Raw genomic sequence first — 17,978 nt, 5'->3', positions numbered from 1 at the left:
GTTGGAGCAGGAGTCCCAGCTAATGGAGTATGTCGCCTCCAGACTCATCAGTCAGGTGTTGTGTTTTCTTCTTCATGATGGGAAGTGAAAGATGAAATAATTTGCCTTTACATTGGAGACATACTCCAGTATTTACCAGACCACTAGAGTCTCAGAAATTTTACTGATGCGGTGGGCCCCTGGGTCTTTATTAGTTTTCTCTCTTGCCTGCTGGCCTCCAGCTCCCTGGTACCTCTTGTCCCTCAGTCTCACTGGCACAATGTGGGCAGTGTGCTGGACCAGTGGGGCACGTGGCAGCAGCCGAATGGTGCTCAGCTCCGTGGGCCACCCAGGCGGTGCCCTGTAAGAGTGGTGGATGCATGCTGGCATCTGCTCCTTGTGAGTGTGGGCTCTTTTTGATTCTCTTTCTTGACTGGGATGGTTTGTTGTCGAGTTGCTAAGTGGTGTCCAACTCTTTGTGACCCCACAGACTGTAGCTCACCAGGCTCCTCTCTGCCCATGGGATTCTCCAGGCAAGAGTACAGAAGTGGGTTGCCCTTTCCTTCTCCAGGGAATCATCCTGACCCAGGGATGGAACTTGCGTCTCCTGAGTCTCCTGCATTATTAGCAGGCAGATTCTTTACCACTGAGCCCCCAGGGAAGCCTGAGGAAAATACATTCAGCAAATGAATGGCGTCATAACGTGTTCCAGAGTTCATGTTAACCTCTGCAGCAGCCGTGTCATTCCTGGTAAGGCATGTGCTACAAGGCTGCCGCTTTTCACATTCCTGGGTCGTCTGCAGTTCCCATGGGGGCCAAACCCAGGAGTTCAAAAGAGCAAAGAATTACCATCCTGCACCCTTTGGATCTTTGAAACAGCACTAATCTTTGTCATCCCTTGGGGATGTAACACTGTTTTTGATTTACTCTTTTAGCCAGAAGCAGCAGTTTCAAAACCTCCTTCCATCCATCCTTCCGATCATGACAGCTCTAACCTCATAGGATTAGGAGGAGTGTGTGTGTATGTGTGTGTGTCTTTAGCACTCAGTCATGTCTGAATCTATGGGACCCCAGGTAAGAATACTGGAGTCAGTTGCCATGCCCTCCTCCAGGGGATCTTCCCGACCCAGGGATCGAACCCAGGTCTCCTGCATTGAAGGCAGACGCTTTACCATCTGAGCCACCAGGGAAGTCTTAAGGAGGAGTACATGCCAGTTACTAAGCATGTCAGTTCTGATTATCCATTTGGAGACCATGGGGTGGGGTGTAGCTGGAACCAGTGTGAGATGGTCCTGGGCTAGAGCTCCATTTATCAATCCTCGCATCTTAGCAGGGACCATGAGGATGCTTAGCTTTCCAAGTATCAATGTGAGTTTCAGTTTTTTGTCCAGCTTCTCTAGAATTGCTTGGCTAACCCCTTTCCACAGCCTTCAGTTATCTGAGTAACGCTGGGGAAGGACTGGGGTCCTTCTTCCTTTTAGCTAATGAGCTCCAGGTCCAAAAACCTGCTCAAGTATGAAACTGGGGAAGGGATTATTATTTTATATTGGGGTGACTATTGTCAGCCTCCTGACCATCCATCCCTGATCTCTTTTGATTTTGCAGATGGAATCGTACCCTTGTTAGCTGCCCATCTATGTTACCCTAGGGATGCCACATTCCGGTAACTCCATCACTCTTTGCAGGGCTTCCTGTTTGCCCCTCCACCTTAACACGCATCACAAAATTGCATCTTTCTGCCTTCAGATGGCTTCTGGGTTTTTTTTTTTTTTGGTTCATATCTTCCCCATTGCTGTGAATGAGTCCACTTCTGTAACAGCATCTATCTATCTCCAGCCCCAGCCTACAGGGAAGAGCCATCATTGGACTTCCAAGTGATGGGGGCTGCTTCCAAGTGATGCTCACCTGCACTCTCCCGACAGCCTGGCTGAGTGGGGTGTCCTCTGGGCACTGGGTGTAACACTGGCCTTTGGAGGTGGGGTGGGGTTTCCAGCCTTACAGAGTACATCTCCTCTGGCATGCCCACTTCTCTGAGCCTTTCCCTGCCCTCGTCTCCTGTGCGCCAGGCCGCTTCTCACTTCATGTGGGCCATCACAGGAATGAGTGTGCATCGTCTCTTGGGGTGCTTGTCAGAGTGTTAAATCCTGCATCCTGGAAGAATGCTCCCAAATTGATAAGCTTGCCTTGTGGCTCAGCTGGTAAAGACTCTGCCTGTAATGCAGGAGACCTGGGTTCGATCCCTGGGTTGGGAAGATCCCCTGGTGAAGGGAAAGGGTACCCACTCCAGTATTCTGGCCTGGAAGATTCCATGGACTATAGTCCGTGGGGTCACAAAGAGTTGGACATGACTGAGCGACTCACTTTCACTTTACTTTCACCCTTTATCCAACTTTATGATCTGGGGCTCTTGACCAAATACTCTCTGTCCAAATCTAGTCCCACATTGACTCTGTACTGCAGTTCCTTTGGGGTATAACCCCCCTCTTTCCATATCAGGACCAACATGCACACAGCTAGTTTCTGTTGTGACTTAAGCCTAGTTGTTGGCCCAATGGCAGCAGGAGAAATGGAGCAGATCCTGTGTCTGCATGGGCTCTGCAGTCTTCCAGTGAAGAGGCAGCGCCAGCCCCCAGCAGGAAGGGGCAGGTCCTCTGCAAGCTTGGAGGGCTCAGGAGAACCTGGAGAGTCAATCCAGAGGTCTCCATCCTGGGCGTCAGGGCTCCACTCTTTCCCAGCTTGGGCTTTGACTGTGGCAGAGTGGACCAGCCTTGGCTGGAGTCAAGCCTTCTTTGGAGCCTGGGATGAGTTTTCATTTCTCTGCCCTGCCATGGAGGGAGATGACAGCTTCTCTAAATGCCAACAGCAGGGCCTCTGGCTTTCCCATTTAGCTTTTAATTGCTGATTAACCACACTCTACCCTTTGTTATGTTTTTCCAGATCAGTTGGGTTTAACAATAGCCATCCAATTCAATTGTCCTGCTAGTTACTGTTCCCACCATATTTCTCAAATGTATCACACCAGTTAATGAATTCTCTTTTCCAGGCTGCCATCCTAATTTATCACCTGTGCCGGGGGCTATCTGTTGGGGGAGGTGAGGGATGGCCAGCTGGTTAGCAGGTATTTCAGCTCCAAGCTCTCATCCCAGTGTCTGTTTTCCTGACCCACTTTCGGTACCAGCTGTATGTAACAGGTTGGGCTCTCAAAAAGCAGATTCTGTGACAGAATTCAATGTGTAGGATATTTATTAAGAATTATTCTTAGAATCAACACCTGTGGAGGGAAAGGGAAAGAAGCAGGATGGGGCAGAGAGGGAAGTTGCGTTGCCCTGCTCTGCCAGTTGAAGCCTCAGCTGACCCTGGGGTGAGTTCTGTAGGTGGCATATCCTTAGTACATTAAGAGGTGTCCTGAGTTGGGGCAAATGGGCCTGGCCTTTATATCCCCATTTTGATCAGTCACAGGATGTGTGAAGTCCTGTGAACAGGAAGTCACCTTAGGTAAGAAGGCCCTCTTCTTGTGAGGCAATCCCGAAAGGAGCTGATAGCTGAGGACTGTCTGATAGAGGCAATTTTCTGCAGTTGGGATAAAAAGTTCATTATTCTTGAAAGGGTACCTGAGTGGTATATCACAGTATCCATGCAAGGAATGTACTTATTTGTAAAAGAAAGATGAAAAAGTTTTTAGCTGGTGTTTGGCTAATCAATAAGGACTCCATAAACTACTGTATACTCGATAGGTAGTTACTTGAGGATATTTACAAGTGATAGAGCATTATTTGGCATTGGTTTTCTTTGGGACTGGAATGAAAACTGACCTTTTCCAGTCCTGTGGCCACTGTTGAGTTCTCCAAATTTGGCAGCACTTTCACAGCATCATCTTTCAGGATTTGAAAAAGCTCAACTGGAATTCCATCACCTCCACTAGCTTTGTTCGTAGGGATGCTTTTTAAGGCCCACTTGGCTTCACATTCCAGGATGTCTGGCTGTAGGTGAGTGATCACACCATCGTGATTATCTGGGTCGTGAAGCTCTTTTTTGTACAGTTCTTCTGTGTATTCTTGCCACCTCTTCTTAATATCTTCTGCTTCTGTTAGGTCCAGACCATTTCTGTCCTTTATTGAGCCCATCTCTGCATGAAATGTCCCCTTGGTATCTCTAATTTTAATGAAGAGATCTCTAGTCTTTCTCATTCTGTTGTTTTCCTCTGTTTCTTTGCATTGATCGCTGAGGAAGACTTTCTTATCTCTCCTTGCTATTCTTTGGAACTCTGCATTCAGATGCTTATATCTTTCCTTTTCTCCTTTGCTTTTCACTTCTCTTCTTTTCACAGCTATTTGTAAGGCCTCCTCAGACAGCCATTTTGCTTTTTTGCATTTCTTTTCCATGGGGATGGTCTTTATCCCTGTCTCCTGTACAATGTCACGAACCTTAGTCCATAGTTCATCAGGCACTCTATCAGATCTAGTCCCTTAAATCTATTTCACACTTCCACTGTATAATCATAAGGGATTTGATTTAGGTCATACCTGAATGGTCTAGTGGTTTTCCCTACTTTCTTCGATTTAAGTCTGAATTTGGCAATAAGAAGTTCATGATCTGAGCCACAGTCAGCTTCCGGTCTTGTTTTTGCTGACTGTAGAGAGCTTCTCCATCTTTGGCTGCAAAGAATATAATCTATCTGATTTTGGTGTTGACCATCTGGTGATGTCCATGTGTAGAGTCTTCTCTTGTGGTGTTGGAAGAGGGTGTTTGCTATGACCAGTGCATTCTCTTGGCAAAACTCTATTAGCCTTTGCCTTGCTTCATTCCGTACTCCAAGGCCAAATTTGCCTGTTACTCCAGTTGTTTCTTGACTTCCTACTTTTGCATTCCATTCCCCTATAATGAAAAGAACATCTTTTTTGGGTGTTAGTTCTAAAAGGTCTTGTAGGTCTTCATAGAACCAGTCAATGCACAATTGCACTCATCTCACATGTTAGTAAAGTAATGCTCAAAATTCTCCAAGCCAGGCTTCAGCAATACGTGAGCCGTGAACTTCCAGATGTTCAAGCTGGTTTTAGAAAAGGCAGAGGAACCAGAGATCAAATTGCCAACATCTGCTGGATCATCGAAAGAGCAAGAGAGTTCCAGAAAAACATCTATTTCTGCTTTATTGACTATGCCAAAGCCTTTGACTGTGTGGATCACAATAAACTGTGGAAAATTCTGAAAGAGATGGGAATACCAGACTACCTGACCTGCCTCTTGAGAAATCTGTATGCAGGTCAGGAAGCAACAGTTAGAACTGGACATGGAACAACAGACTGGTTCCAAATAGGAAAAGGAGTACATCAAGGCTGTATATTGTCACCCTGCTTATTTCACTTCTATGCAGAGTACATCATGAGAAACGCTGGGCTAGAAGAAGCACAAGCTGGAATCAAGATTGCTGGGAGAAATATCAATAACCTCAGATATGCAGATGACACCACCCTTATGGCAGAATGTGAAGAGGAACTAAAAAGCCTGTGGATGAAAGTGAAAGAGGAGAGTAAAAAAGTTGGTTTAAAACTCAACATTCAGAAAACTAAGATCATGGAATCTGGTCCCATCGCTTCATGGGAAATAGATGGGGAAACAGTGGAAACAGTGTCAGACTTTATTTTGGGGGGCTCCAAAATCACTGCAGATGATGACTGCAGCCATGAAATTAAAAGACACTTACTCCTTGGAAGGAAAGTTATGACCAACCTAGATAGCATATTCAAAAGCAGAGATGTTACTTTGTCAACAAAGGTCCATCTAGTCAAGGCTATGGGTTTTCCTATGGTCATGTATGTATGTGAGAGTTGGACTGTGAAGAAAGCTAAGCACCGAAGAGTTGATGCTTTTGAACTGTGGTGTTGGAGAAGACTCTTGAGCATCCCTTAGACTGCAAGGAGATCCAACCAGTCCATTCTAAAGGAGCTCTGTCCAGAGTGTTCATTGGAAGGACTGATGCTAAAGCTGAACCTCCAATGCTTTGGCCACCTCATGAAGAGTTGACTCATTGGAAAAGACCCTGATCCTGGGAGGGTTTGGGGGCAGGAGGAGAAAGGGTGAGACAGAAGATGAGATGGCTGGATGGCATCACCAACTCAATGGACGTGAGTTTAAGTGAACTCTGGGAGTTGGTGATGGACAGGGAGGCCTGGCGTGCTGTGATTCATGGGGTTACAAAGAGTCGGGCACGACTGAGCAACTGAACTGAACTGAACTGAACAAATGATAGAACTTCAACTCAAAATAATTTAAGTAATACAAGAAATGTACTGTTTACATAATTAAGAAGATGGCATGGACTTCAGGAATGGATTGGTCTAGGAGCTCAAAAGATGTCATCAGGATGGGTCTCAGTCTCTCGCCACGTTCACACACCTGTCTCTCCATCTCTTAAGTCTCGATCTCCTCTGCATCAGCTGGAGTCTGAGGCAGTCTGGCCTTGTGGACCAGAAGATGGCCACCAACAGCTCCAAGCCCATGTCCTGTCGGCTCAGCAACAGAGGGAGCCAGCCCTCACCCCTCATCCCACCCAGGGATGAGTAGTCTAGGGTAAATCTCAGAGCTGACACTCATTGGCCAGGCCTGGGTCATGTGCCCATCCTTAGAGCTGGTGGGGGTCGGGGGATCGGGGATGAGATTAGCCCCTCTTGATGGGAAGTTGGGAAGAAGAGGTTCCCAAAGGAAAACTGAGAAACTCTGAGCAAAACAAAAGGGAGATGCTAGTTAAAAAACAAAAGCAAACAACCCGAAGACAAGTATCCATGCCCTCTACCTCTGGGAAGACCTCTTTCATTCTACCTAGAGGATGAAGGGCATCAGACTGGTCTTGTCTATTTGGGGGTACGTGAAGGGTGTGTTCAGAGAAGGCGATGGCACCCCACTCCAGTACTCTTGCCTGGAAAGTCCCATGGACGGAGGAGCCTGGCAGGCTGCAGTCCATCGGGTCGCTAAGAGTCAGACACTACTGAGCGACTTCACTTTCACTTTTCACTTTCATGCATTGGAGAAGGAAATGGCAACCCACTCCAGTGTTCTTGCCTGGAAAATCCCAGGGATGGGGGAGCCTGGTGGCCTGCCGTCTATGGGGTTGCACAGAGTCAGACATGACTGAAGCGACTTAGCAGCAGCAGCAGCAGCAGCAGAAGGGTGTGTCTCATATGTCTACACAGGAAGCATCTCTGTGGCTTCCTGGCCCACTGGACCTGACTCTGGGGAACGTCAGGCTGGGTCCTGGGATGGAGGCTAAATGCAGGTGGATTGAGAGGCCACCTCCCACTCCAGTTTGTCCTTAAATCATTCCTTCTGCAGTTTTGCATCCACTCAGTACACATTTTTCAGCCTCTGCTTTTCCTGGCCCCAGTGCTAAGCCAGGGGGGTGGGGGGGGCAGGGCAGGGGCAGCTGATGGCCCCTTTCCAGTGAGAGGCTGGGGGTGGCTGAGGGCCTGGCCATGTCGTGTTTATGGGACAAGGCAGCTCAGAGCTCATAGTTGAAGGGAGTCGGACCCAGAAGCCCCCAGCCTATCTGACCCTTGGGTGTGCTCTCTTTGCCTGGGCAGTGTTTTCAAGCATTTATTTACATTGGTGGTGGTTTAGTTGCTCAGTCGTGTCCGACTCTTGTGACCCCATGGACTGTAGCCTGCCAGGCTCCTCTGTCCATGGGATTCTCCAGGCAAGAATACTGGAGTGGGTTGTTTCCTCCTCCAGGGAATCTTCCCAACCCAGGAATTGAACCTAGGTCTCCTGCATTGCAGGAGATTCTTTACCGACTGAGCTACAAGGGAAGTCCTTTATTTACATTACCATTACTGTATTATTTCATCATACCTCCTGTGAGACTGATTGAAGGTGTGTCTCCATTTTATGTACCATTAAGGAAGAAAAGCTCACAAACCCTGACATGCCATCAGTTGCAAGATGAACCCCAAATTCAGTGATTTTCAAATGTGAAAACGTCATTCCTGACATTTAAAAATGGGGCTAGTTCACATTAAAATCCTGTATTCTGTTTTCTTCTGGACTGCAAACTCTGGCAATGCAGGACCCACATCTTTGCATGGAAACAGTCAGCTGGAGATAAGTGGGGCTTTCTTCTTCTGTTATTTAACATTATTTATTTATTTTATTTTAAATAGATAATACATTCTTAGAGTTGTAAATCAAAACAAAACAGAATAAAAAGAAAATCTGAACTCCCACACTTGTTGCCATCCAGTCTGTTCTCAACCCCTCACCACAAATAAACCCTTGTATTAGATTCTTGTGTATCCTCCCAGTTTTGGTTAAGGAAAACAAACAATAAGAATAGATATTCCTTTGAGTTTGATTTATAATGATGGTGGTTTTAGCTTCTAAGTCGTGGCTGACTCTTGCGACCCCATGAACTGTAGCCCACCAGGCTCCTCTGCCCATGGGATTCTCCAGACAAGAATACTGGAGTGGGTTGCCATTTCCGTCTCCAGGGGATCTTCCTGACCCAGGAATCCTGCATTGCAGGCAGATGATTTACTAACTGAGCTATTAATGATGTATCTGGCAGATATTTCCAAATCTGTAGAGAGTCACTGGCCACCCAGAGAAGTCAGTTCTCCTTTAACTGAAGTCTCCTTGCCACCCACTTTCTTCTTTACAGACCCACTGGGTCCCTGAGGCATTGATACTGTGCAAGGACCTTGTTGGTGCCCCCTTGTGCCCCCTTGGGATCCAGAGCACAAGGCCTTTCTGTGTCCCCCATTTCTTTGATTATAGGAAGCAGCTTTCATTTAGCCTCCATGACCTTCCCTGAGTTCTGATCAGCGGACTCAAGCAGTTGTTAATTAGGGAAGGGAGGGGATGCGAGACCAGGGAGAAACAAGCAGTCAACAGCAGCCTTGGGGCAAGGTTCTGTTTCCCCATCAACAGGTACACACGACCATATCTCTGAGCCATTCTGCAGATATTCAAACCCCCTCCAGGTGGGAACGTTAACGATTAGTCATATGCTGCCCACACGTATGTAGACCTCTGACCAGCTGGACCTGAAGGTTATGATGCAGACTCCCACTTACCTCACCACCAACCCATCAGAGGAATGTCCACAAGCTGATCACACCCTCTTTGAACAATTACTATAAAACTTCTCACTGTCTTCCACAAGTTGGGGCACATGGTTTTGAGGGTGTTAGCCTGCTGTGGCCCACTTTGCCTGGCAAAAATAAAGCTCTCCTTTTCTACTTCACCCAAACTCTGTCTCTGAGACTTTATTCAGCATTGATGTACGGAGAAGCTGAGCTTTTGGCATCAACATTAGAGGGCACCCTCCTCATCTGTCCTGGGGACACTTGGTGAATGTCAGGGCAACGCAGGTGAGGAGAAAGATGGCTAGATAAATAGGAAGGAATATTTATGAGTCTTTCTTGGTGGTCAGCCTGTGTGTGAATGCTTCCAACTGATAGTAAAGGCTCTCTGGTGAGTGGATAAGAATGCAGGGCTGCACAAGGTCAAGGAGTTCAGAATCTTGCTAGGGGTGGGGAGGGGAGAATAACATGAAACAAAATGGACCATGATACCACCAGAGAGGAAGGTATGATCCTGGGTAAGTTAATTAAATTCTTTGAGTTTCTGATGCCTTATTTGCAAAATAGGGATATTTTAGTTCCCATCTTTTAGGGTTATTGTGTACCTTAATGCAATAGTACAATGCCTGGCATATAGTAAGCTCTCAATATGTAATATCTCCGTAGGGGCAGGGTTGGGAGGAATAATAAGACTGCTTGGAGGTTACGATGAGTGGGGTTTTGAAGGTTAAGTAGGAGTTCACAAGATGGAGAAGTGGAAGTAGTACACTCTAACCAAGGAAATAGTATGGGGTCTTCTAGCTTGCCTTCAGGTGTTAACTCCATTTCAAAAAGAATGTAACTGCATCTCATACAAAAGATGTAGCCTGCCTGAGGTTAAGCATGCAGGGATGCAGAGCCGGGGCCCATAACCAATTCTGTCTGACCCTGAGCCTGATGGTCAATGCTCACTTCAGCACTTGGGAGTGCTATCACTCCCTAGATTCAGTCACGTGGCAACTCAGAGTTTATAAGTTTGGTTGCTGTGGGATGTGGGCAACTTTGCTTTTTGAAGGAGGGGAGATCACCTGGTGCTCAAGAGCTCAAATCAGTGTCTTTCACCATAGCTTAGCTTTGAGCTCCTCTGTATAAGCTGCCCTCACAGATGAGTTTTCCACATAAGGAGTAAAATGACTGTGGGAAGCTCAAAGCTCTTACTGGGCCAACTCAGCCACTGTACAGGAGAGATGGAGCCTCTTTCCTGGTGGTTTCAGGTAAAGTCACAGGTAGGGCTCTCTCACTGGTCAGACTTGGGTCACAGACCATTGCCAAATCAATCACTGCACCTAGGAGCCTGGGGCCCTCTCATTGGTCACACCTGGGTCATGTGACCATCCCTGAACCAATCAATTGGCTAAAAGAATGTGGCCTTCTCACAGGTCAGACCTGGTCACATGGCTACTCCTGAACCAATCAAATGGCTAGAAGGTGTGACCCTCTCATAGATCAGACCTGGGCCACATGACCACACCTAAAGCCTTGGCATCCTGTGCTACAGGAGCTGAGTGTGGGAGAAGTGGTTCTGCAAGGTAATACTGGGGTCCTGCATCTAGAAGAAGAGGAGATGACATGTAAGCAGACTAAGTGGGTATTTGTCACAGGACCCCAGAGGAGCCCAGAGAAGTAGTTTGTGGAGACAGGCCTGTCCATGGGTCTCCTTAGACCCAGGCTGAGGGAAATCAGGGGGTCAGGAAAGCCCTCATGCAGTCCTTTAGGGAAGGTAATCAGGGCCCCAGACAGCAGCACACCTGGGAGTACCACAGCCCTTGCTAGTGACTGGCCTGGTCACAGGCAGCCCCGTGGGTGGGGAGGTGGCATCCTGTTTCCTCCCCACACTTTGTGGATTATAGTTTGGAGTCAGGAGGTTTAAAGGGACTTCCCAGGTGGTGCAGTGGTAAAGAACCTGCCTGCCAATGCAGGAGACATAAAAGATGCGGGTTCAATCCCTGGGTTGGGAAGATCTTCTGGAGGAGGGCACGGTAACCCACTCCAGTATTCTTGCTGGAAGAATCCTATGGACGGAGAAGCCTGGAGGGGTCGGTGCAAAGGGTTGCAAAGAGTAGAACACGATTGAAGCGACTATGCACTCATGCATGAAGGAGGTTTAATGGAAAGATCTGAGCTTCTGTGATCCGTGGGCCCAACCCTGGAATCCATCTGACAAATCACTCCAGGGGTTCGAGGTGATTAAGCAAGAGGAGGAAAAGGCTTTTCCAAATTAGTACCGACCCCTGGAGGGACAGAAACCGGCCTAGGGGAAGCCAGAGAGGGGAGGCCAGTCCGGCAGCATCCACTCACCCTTTGTACAGAGAAACCTGTGTTTCCAGGGCAACAGCCACATCCTGATTGGACACCTCACCTTGCCAGGGAGTGCAATTTGAAACATTCTGGCGTATAATTTATTGCGAACATTCTGTGCCCCAGGCCTTGTGTCAAGTGCTTTACATACATGACCTCCTTTTATCCGTTCTGCGTGAGGGGGTATCATCGTCCCTGTTTTAAGTAGGAGAGATCCAAGGCTCCAAGAAGTTAGGCTCCCAAGGTCACACATTGTGAGGCAGAGACATTCGTTTAATATCCAAACCCTGGTTCTTCCAAACCAGGACCCCTTTGATGCTGGGGGATGGAGACCCATGTGCAGCCTGATGCCCTTAGAAGAGAGGCGGGTGGTTCTGCTGGCTGTTTCCTGCAGCCACTCAGCAGACGTTCTGAGAACACTCAGATGTAAGACCTAGGAAGGGACGTTCTGGCCCCAGGATCCCCTGCCCCAGACAGGTGCCTCCTTTTGTGGCCTCTCCTGGAGCCTGGAGCTCCCTTTGTCATCTAAAGCCTGGCAATTTAGGGCCCAGACGGAGGCCCCCAGGCCTGAGCGCTTCAAAGGAGAGAGTGGGAGGTTTGACAGGAGGGGTGGGAGTAGGCGGGGAGGGGCAGGGCTCAGAGCCCCAAGGGCTGCAGGAGGCGGAAGGCGGCTTCATTAGTCTGTCCCCAGGAGACCTGGCAGCCAGTTATTAAATGCTCCCTAGGATGGTGAGCTTGGCAGAGGGGGGAAGAAAGCAATTGTGGAAGTTGCAGGAGGTTGTCTGCCTCTGTCCAGACCAGGGAACCCCTTCTCATTATACGAGGGCACGGCTGAGACTGGGGTTCTCCAGGCTCTAAACCTGTCACCATGGTACCAGGACTTCCTTGGCAGTAGGGTTGGTGTCCTAAGCATCCTCGGATGCAGTCATGGAGGTGGATTGACCCCAGAGCCATCCCTAGGCCTCTCCAAGATGCACTGCCATCCTGGAGTCTCCTTGGCTGCCGTGGGAGCTGTGGGGTCTAGCGGACCCTCAGTCCTTGCCTTGTCTGTCTCTGAGTATCCTGACAATTCTCTTCGTAGTCTTGAAGTGTCTTCCTGCTCCCAGTTGTGGAGAAATCTGTTAAGTGACTGAATTGTCTGGCCTCTCCTCTTCTCCCTTCCCAACACTCCGTTGGGCCATCGGCTTCCAGAGCCTCGAAGCTCATCTGTGCTAACTCACATTCCTCCCCCGGGGCTCAGACTCACTGCTGAACAGTTGCCTCCTGGACGTCTCCTGGGGCTGCTTCCAGGTTAAGTCTGCTCCGCCTCTGTGGCGCCACCACCTTGTAGAAGGGCTCCCACTAGAGCAGACCAGGAAATGCAGTTATTCCCAACTCCCTCCCTTCCTGGATGCACCATGGGCAGGCCACACCTAGCCTGTTCCATTCTTCATTAGCTCTTCAGTGTCTTCTTCTCTGCGCCCTTCTCCATGGGTGTGCCCTAGTTCATCTACCCTTCCTTCTTTCCTGGAATCTCCGTGTGGGTCTCTGAACCTCTGCTTGACCCTCCTTGCTCCCTGTTCATATCTCTCTCCTGCTTAAAATTCTCCATGGCTCCCCACACCTGTGAGCTTCCCTGATGGCTCAACAGGTAAAGAACCCGCCTGTAATGCAGGAGACAAGGAGACATGGGTTCAATCCATGGGGTTGGGAAGATCCCCTGGAGGAGGATATGGCAACCCATGCCAATATTCTTTCCTGGAGAATCCCACAGACTGAGAAGACTGGTGGGCTACAGTCCAAAGTGTCACAAAGAGTCAGACATGAGTGAGTGACTGTGGGCTTCCCTTGTGGCTCAGTTGGTAAAGAATCTGCCTGCAATGCAGGAACCAGGTACTGACTACACATGCATGCATGCCCCATGCCTGTGGATGATGTCTATATTCATCCTGGCATTCTGCACTCTACATGGCCCAGCCCCTGCTGGAGCCTCTGCTTCCATACCCCTTCCCAACCTCTGCATGCTCCACGTCCCACAATGTGCCATGTTTCTTGACACTCCGAGTCTTTGTTTCTGCTGTTCCATCTTCCAAGAACAACTTTCCCTGCTTTTGGTTGTGATCTCAGCTTTTGACTCCTCCAGGAAATGTTCCCTGAATATGTCCCTTCTCCCTGCCTTTGGTAGGTTTAGGTGCCTCTCCTGTGGGCTCTCATAGCATCCCATATGCTTCTGCATCATGGTACTTAGCACTGTCCATTCAAATTGACTACAGATCCTGTCCTCTGCTCCGAGCTGGCTGTGGGAGCCCAGAAGGCCAGGGTCAGGTGTCTGGTTGGTGTTCCCAGTATCCAGCTTAGGCATATGGTAAATGCTCAACCAGAACTGCAGAAAGAAATGAGATGTTGACCAATTTCTCTAATGTAACATCAGGGTCCTTTAATGTGTATATTACTCAGTAGTCAAGTATGGATCTGAAAATTGGACCATAAAGAAGGCTGAGTACCAAAGAATTGATGCTTTTGAACTGTGCTGTTGGAGAAGACTCTTGAGAGTCCCTTGGACTGCAGGGCAATCAAACCAGTCAATCCTAAAGGAAATCAATCCTAAATATTCATGTGAAGGACTGATGCTGAAGCTGAAGCTCCAATACTTTGGCCACCTGATGCAAAGAACTGACTTGTTGGAAAAGACCCTGGTGCTGGGAAAGATTGAAGGCAGGAGGGGAAGGGGATGACAGAGGATGAGATGGTTAGATGGCATCACTGACTGGATGGACATGAGTTTGAGCAAGCTCTGGGAAATGGTGAAGGACAGGGAAGCCTGGCATGCTGCAGTCAATGAGGTTGCAAAGAGTCAGCCACAACTGAGCAATTGAACAACAACAGCATCACTATTGTGGCAAATCACCCCAAATTCAGTGGTTTAAACAGCACATTCATTCTTCTACAGTTCTGGAGATCAGAGATCCAATGGGAGTCAATCTCACTGGACCAGCCTCAAACGGTGGACAGGGCTAGGTTCCTATTGGAGGTTCTAGGGGAGAATCCATTTCCTTGCTTTTTCCAGCTTATGGGCCCTTTTCCACTTTCCTTGGCTTTTGGGCACTTTCCTCACTTTCAAGGTCTGGAATGTTGGCTTGAGTCTTTTTCATGTTGCCTTTCTCTGGTTCTCCCTTCTGGCTTCCTCTTCTTTAAGGACCCTGGTGATTACACTGAGCCCAACTGTATTCAGTTCAGTTCAGTTCAGTCGCTCAGTCATGTCCGACTCTTTGCGACGCCATGGACTGCAGCATGCCAGGTCTTCCTGTCCATCACCAATTCCTGGAGTTTCTAGGACTATCTCCCATTTTCAGGTCAGATGATTAGCAACCTTAAATTCATCTGCAGGATTAATTCCTCTTTGCTGTGTATAGTAACAACATATTCACAGGTTCCAAAGATTAGGACGTGTACATTTTTGCAGGGGAACCCTGTTCTGCCCAACACAATGTGGAAGAAGGGCAAAGTAGTACTGTGTGAATTTAGGGGCCAAACCCTGTGAAACTCTAAGAGTTGGGGAGACCAAGAGCAAAAGTGGTGGGGTGGGGTCAGAGAGTAGGTGATTTGATGCAGGTGAGAGAGTTTCTGAGAGAGCTGGAAAGGGATTCCTGTCTGCAGTGGTCAGATCTTCAGGTAACAGAAACCCACTCCAAACTGGCTTTAAGCACAAGGCAGATTTATTGACTCATGAAGCTAAAAAAGAACCACAGGTGAGAATTCCTCTCAGTATGGCTTGGTTGGGGTCAGAGGATGTCCCTGCAACTCCATTTCTCTTCATTTCCCAAATGGGCTCTCCATCCCAGGCTGGCTTAGTCCTCAATCCACACAAAAGAACAATATGGCAGCAGCCATTCCTGCCCCATAGCTCAAGGTTCCAGAGCAGCTGCTGGGTCTCTGCTTTGCCTCCCCTGGCTCCTGAGTCTTGCCCACAACTGATAACAGGACCATGGGAATACTTGGTGCTGGGTGGATTGGATTTGACCCAATCCTGGGTAGAGAATAGGCGAAGAGTGGGTTCCCAAAGGAAATTCTGGGAGCTGTTTTACCACACGGGCAATGCTCCCTACACTGTCTTAGGACAGAGGGTAGCAGAGAGAGCACTGAATTAAGAGGAGACCCGGGTTCCCATTCTGGTTCTGCTGTGGGCTCGCTGTGTGACCTTGAGCAAGTTACTTATTGACTTCTCTGGGCCTGGCTGTAAAATGAGGGGGAGAGGTGGGATGCTTTCTAAAGGACCTTCCAGCATCAACAACCCTACCACTTGGGGGCATTTCCCATCTGTTTAGTCCATCTGTTTTCTTGTGCCTCTAGATACTAGTAGTAAGAATTCTTAGAAAACCCAGTAGTTTCTCTGTGGGGGAAGTTTCGGAGAGTAGGGCTAAGTTTGGGATCTGCAGTAGGGCTAGAGAGGCTTGATCTTCCAGATGAAGTGCTGGGTTCATGTGAGAATTTGGGGCCTGAGCAGGTGGTCAGGGACTCCCACGACTTAGGGCTTGTCTGCCCCTGGGGCTAAACCTCACCCTGTGCCTGGTGTCAGGGCTTAGAGTGTGACCAGGTGGGGGTCTTTGTGAGAGTTGGGTTCATATACGGCTGAAGGGGAGACTCAGCCTAGGTTTGGTCGGCAGTCGGGGGCAGCTCCAGCTGGTGTGTGGGTAACCCTGGTGTCATGTAAAGGTGGCTCTGGCCACATGTGACCTTTCAGGCATTTATTCTCATCTAGCATATTATGTATTTTCCTTATAATTTTGAATCTCATCTGCCTCTCTGATCAGAATGTCAGCTCCATGAGCTCAGGTGGTGACTTTGTCCTCTGTGGACTCTCCAGCTCCTAGAATAGTGCCTGGCACGTTGTCCATGTTCAGTAACAACTGTCAAGTACTAAATGAATGTGGAGGGACATGCATCTAGGTAAAGCTACTGCTGTGTGCACCAGACTAGCAGTTCCCCAACCCTGCTGCCCATACGAACCTCCAGAACTGACAAGAACCCCAGTGCCCAGGGGGCACCCCTTACCAATTGTATCAGAATGTCTGGAGGCCTGAGCCAGACATTGGTATTTTTTAAGGACCCCAGGTCATTGCACTTTCTGCAAAATTTGCCAACTGCTCACTACATTAGACCATGTGAAGTGTGGATGTGTGTGTGCCAGGGCTGGGGTGGGGGTGCATGTTCCACCTCGTGGGGACACACGAAGCGGGCCACACACCGGCAGGAGAAGGGGGACCAGTGACGAGCTGCAATGAGCTCAGGTTCTGGGTGCAGGATGGAGAGTTTTGTCCGAGATCTCTATCACAGTCTCCGCACACCCGCCACGGAGGTGATTACTTTGCTATCACAGAATAGATTTTGGCTGTGAGTCAAGAAGAGCTCTTGCTTCCCAGCTAAACGATGGCAAGTCAATTTGAGGTCTCGGCTGGAGCTTCTGATTAGGGCTGGCAGCCAGGAGCCTCAGGCTGTGAGAGTCACTGCAGGGCTCAGCTAGGCCTTTGGGAGGAGGTGATAGGCAGGACCCAGGGGGCAGCCTTGGGGTCAGAGAGCCCCAATTTTCTCTTGCGGGGCAGGGGAAGCCTAGATGGGGCCACTGTCCAGATTTGGGAGTGCAATCTCCGTTTACTTAAAGTAATAATACTGAAAGTATTGGTCATCATTTATTGAGAACTTGCTATGTGCTAGGTATTTTAATACACTTGTTGCAATTGCTGGGGAGTGCAGATACTATTATCCTTTTATATGGAGGCTCTGAGGGGTAAAATAATTTGCTCAAGGTCATTCCATTACAAGCTGGGTTTGGGGCCAGAACTGATGGGAAAAATCCAAATGTTTGCTCATGGTGACTTACCATGTGTTGGTGTGTATGTCTGAATTTTCAGCTCCTATGACTATGTCATTCAGATTGGAGGGTCAGTGCCTAGCCCAGCATTTGGTCATGAGGAGGCCCTTGGGAAGAGTTTGCCATGTGGATGGATGAATGAAGGAATGTGAAGGACTACTTCACGATCCATGAAGTAGTCTGCCTCCAGGATGCCCCCCGACCTCCAATGCCCTTTCCTCCTGGTGCCCATGTCCTGTGCAGTATCCTCCCACACTGAATCAGAGCTAGTTTATGTGACAAACAGAAAATTGCAGAAATGATGATGGGTGACTTCTGAACCTGGGTCATGGAAGATGTTGCAGCTTCTACCTTGCTCTCATGGATTACTCACTCCAGGGGAGGCCAGCTGCCATATTGTGAGGACATTCAAGAAGCCCTCAGGAGAGGCCCTCCTGAAAAGGTAGCCTCCTGCCAGCAGCCAGCACCAGCTTGCCAGCAATGTGTCTGGGCCATCTTGGCCGGGGGTCCTCTAGCCCCAGTCAAGCCTTCAGATGAGACTGCGGCCCCAGCCTCACTAGAGATCTCAGTCCAGGACCACCAAGTCCAGTCACTCCAGAATTCTAGCAGCTGTGAGAGACAAGAGATGTTCATTGCTTGAAGCCACTAAGTTTTGGGGTAATTTGCTATGCAGTGACAGATAACTAATACATATTCCTAAGTTTCTTTTGAGCTGAAGAGAGCTTCCTGGAAAAGACAGTTAC

The sequence above is a fragment of the Bos grunniens genome, chromosome 10 (genome assembly GCF_055505025.1).
Source record: "Bos grunniens cultivar Pamir isolate PY7600 chromosome 10, Bosgru_T2T1.0, whole genome shotgun sequence".
In the NCBI taxonomy this organism is placed as follows: Eukaryota; Metazoa; Chordata; class Mammalia; order Artiodactyla; family Bovidae; genus Bos; species Bos grunniens.
Note: the sequence above shows the minus strand (reverse complement) of the source record.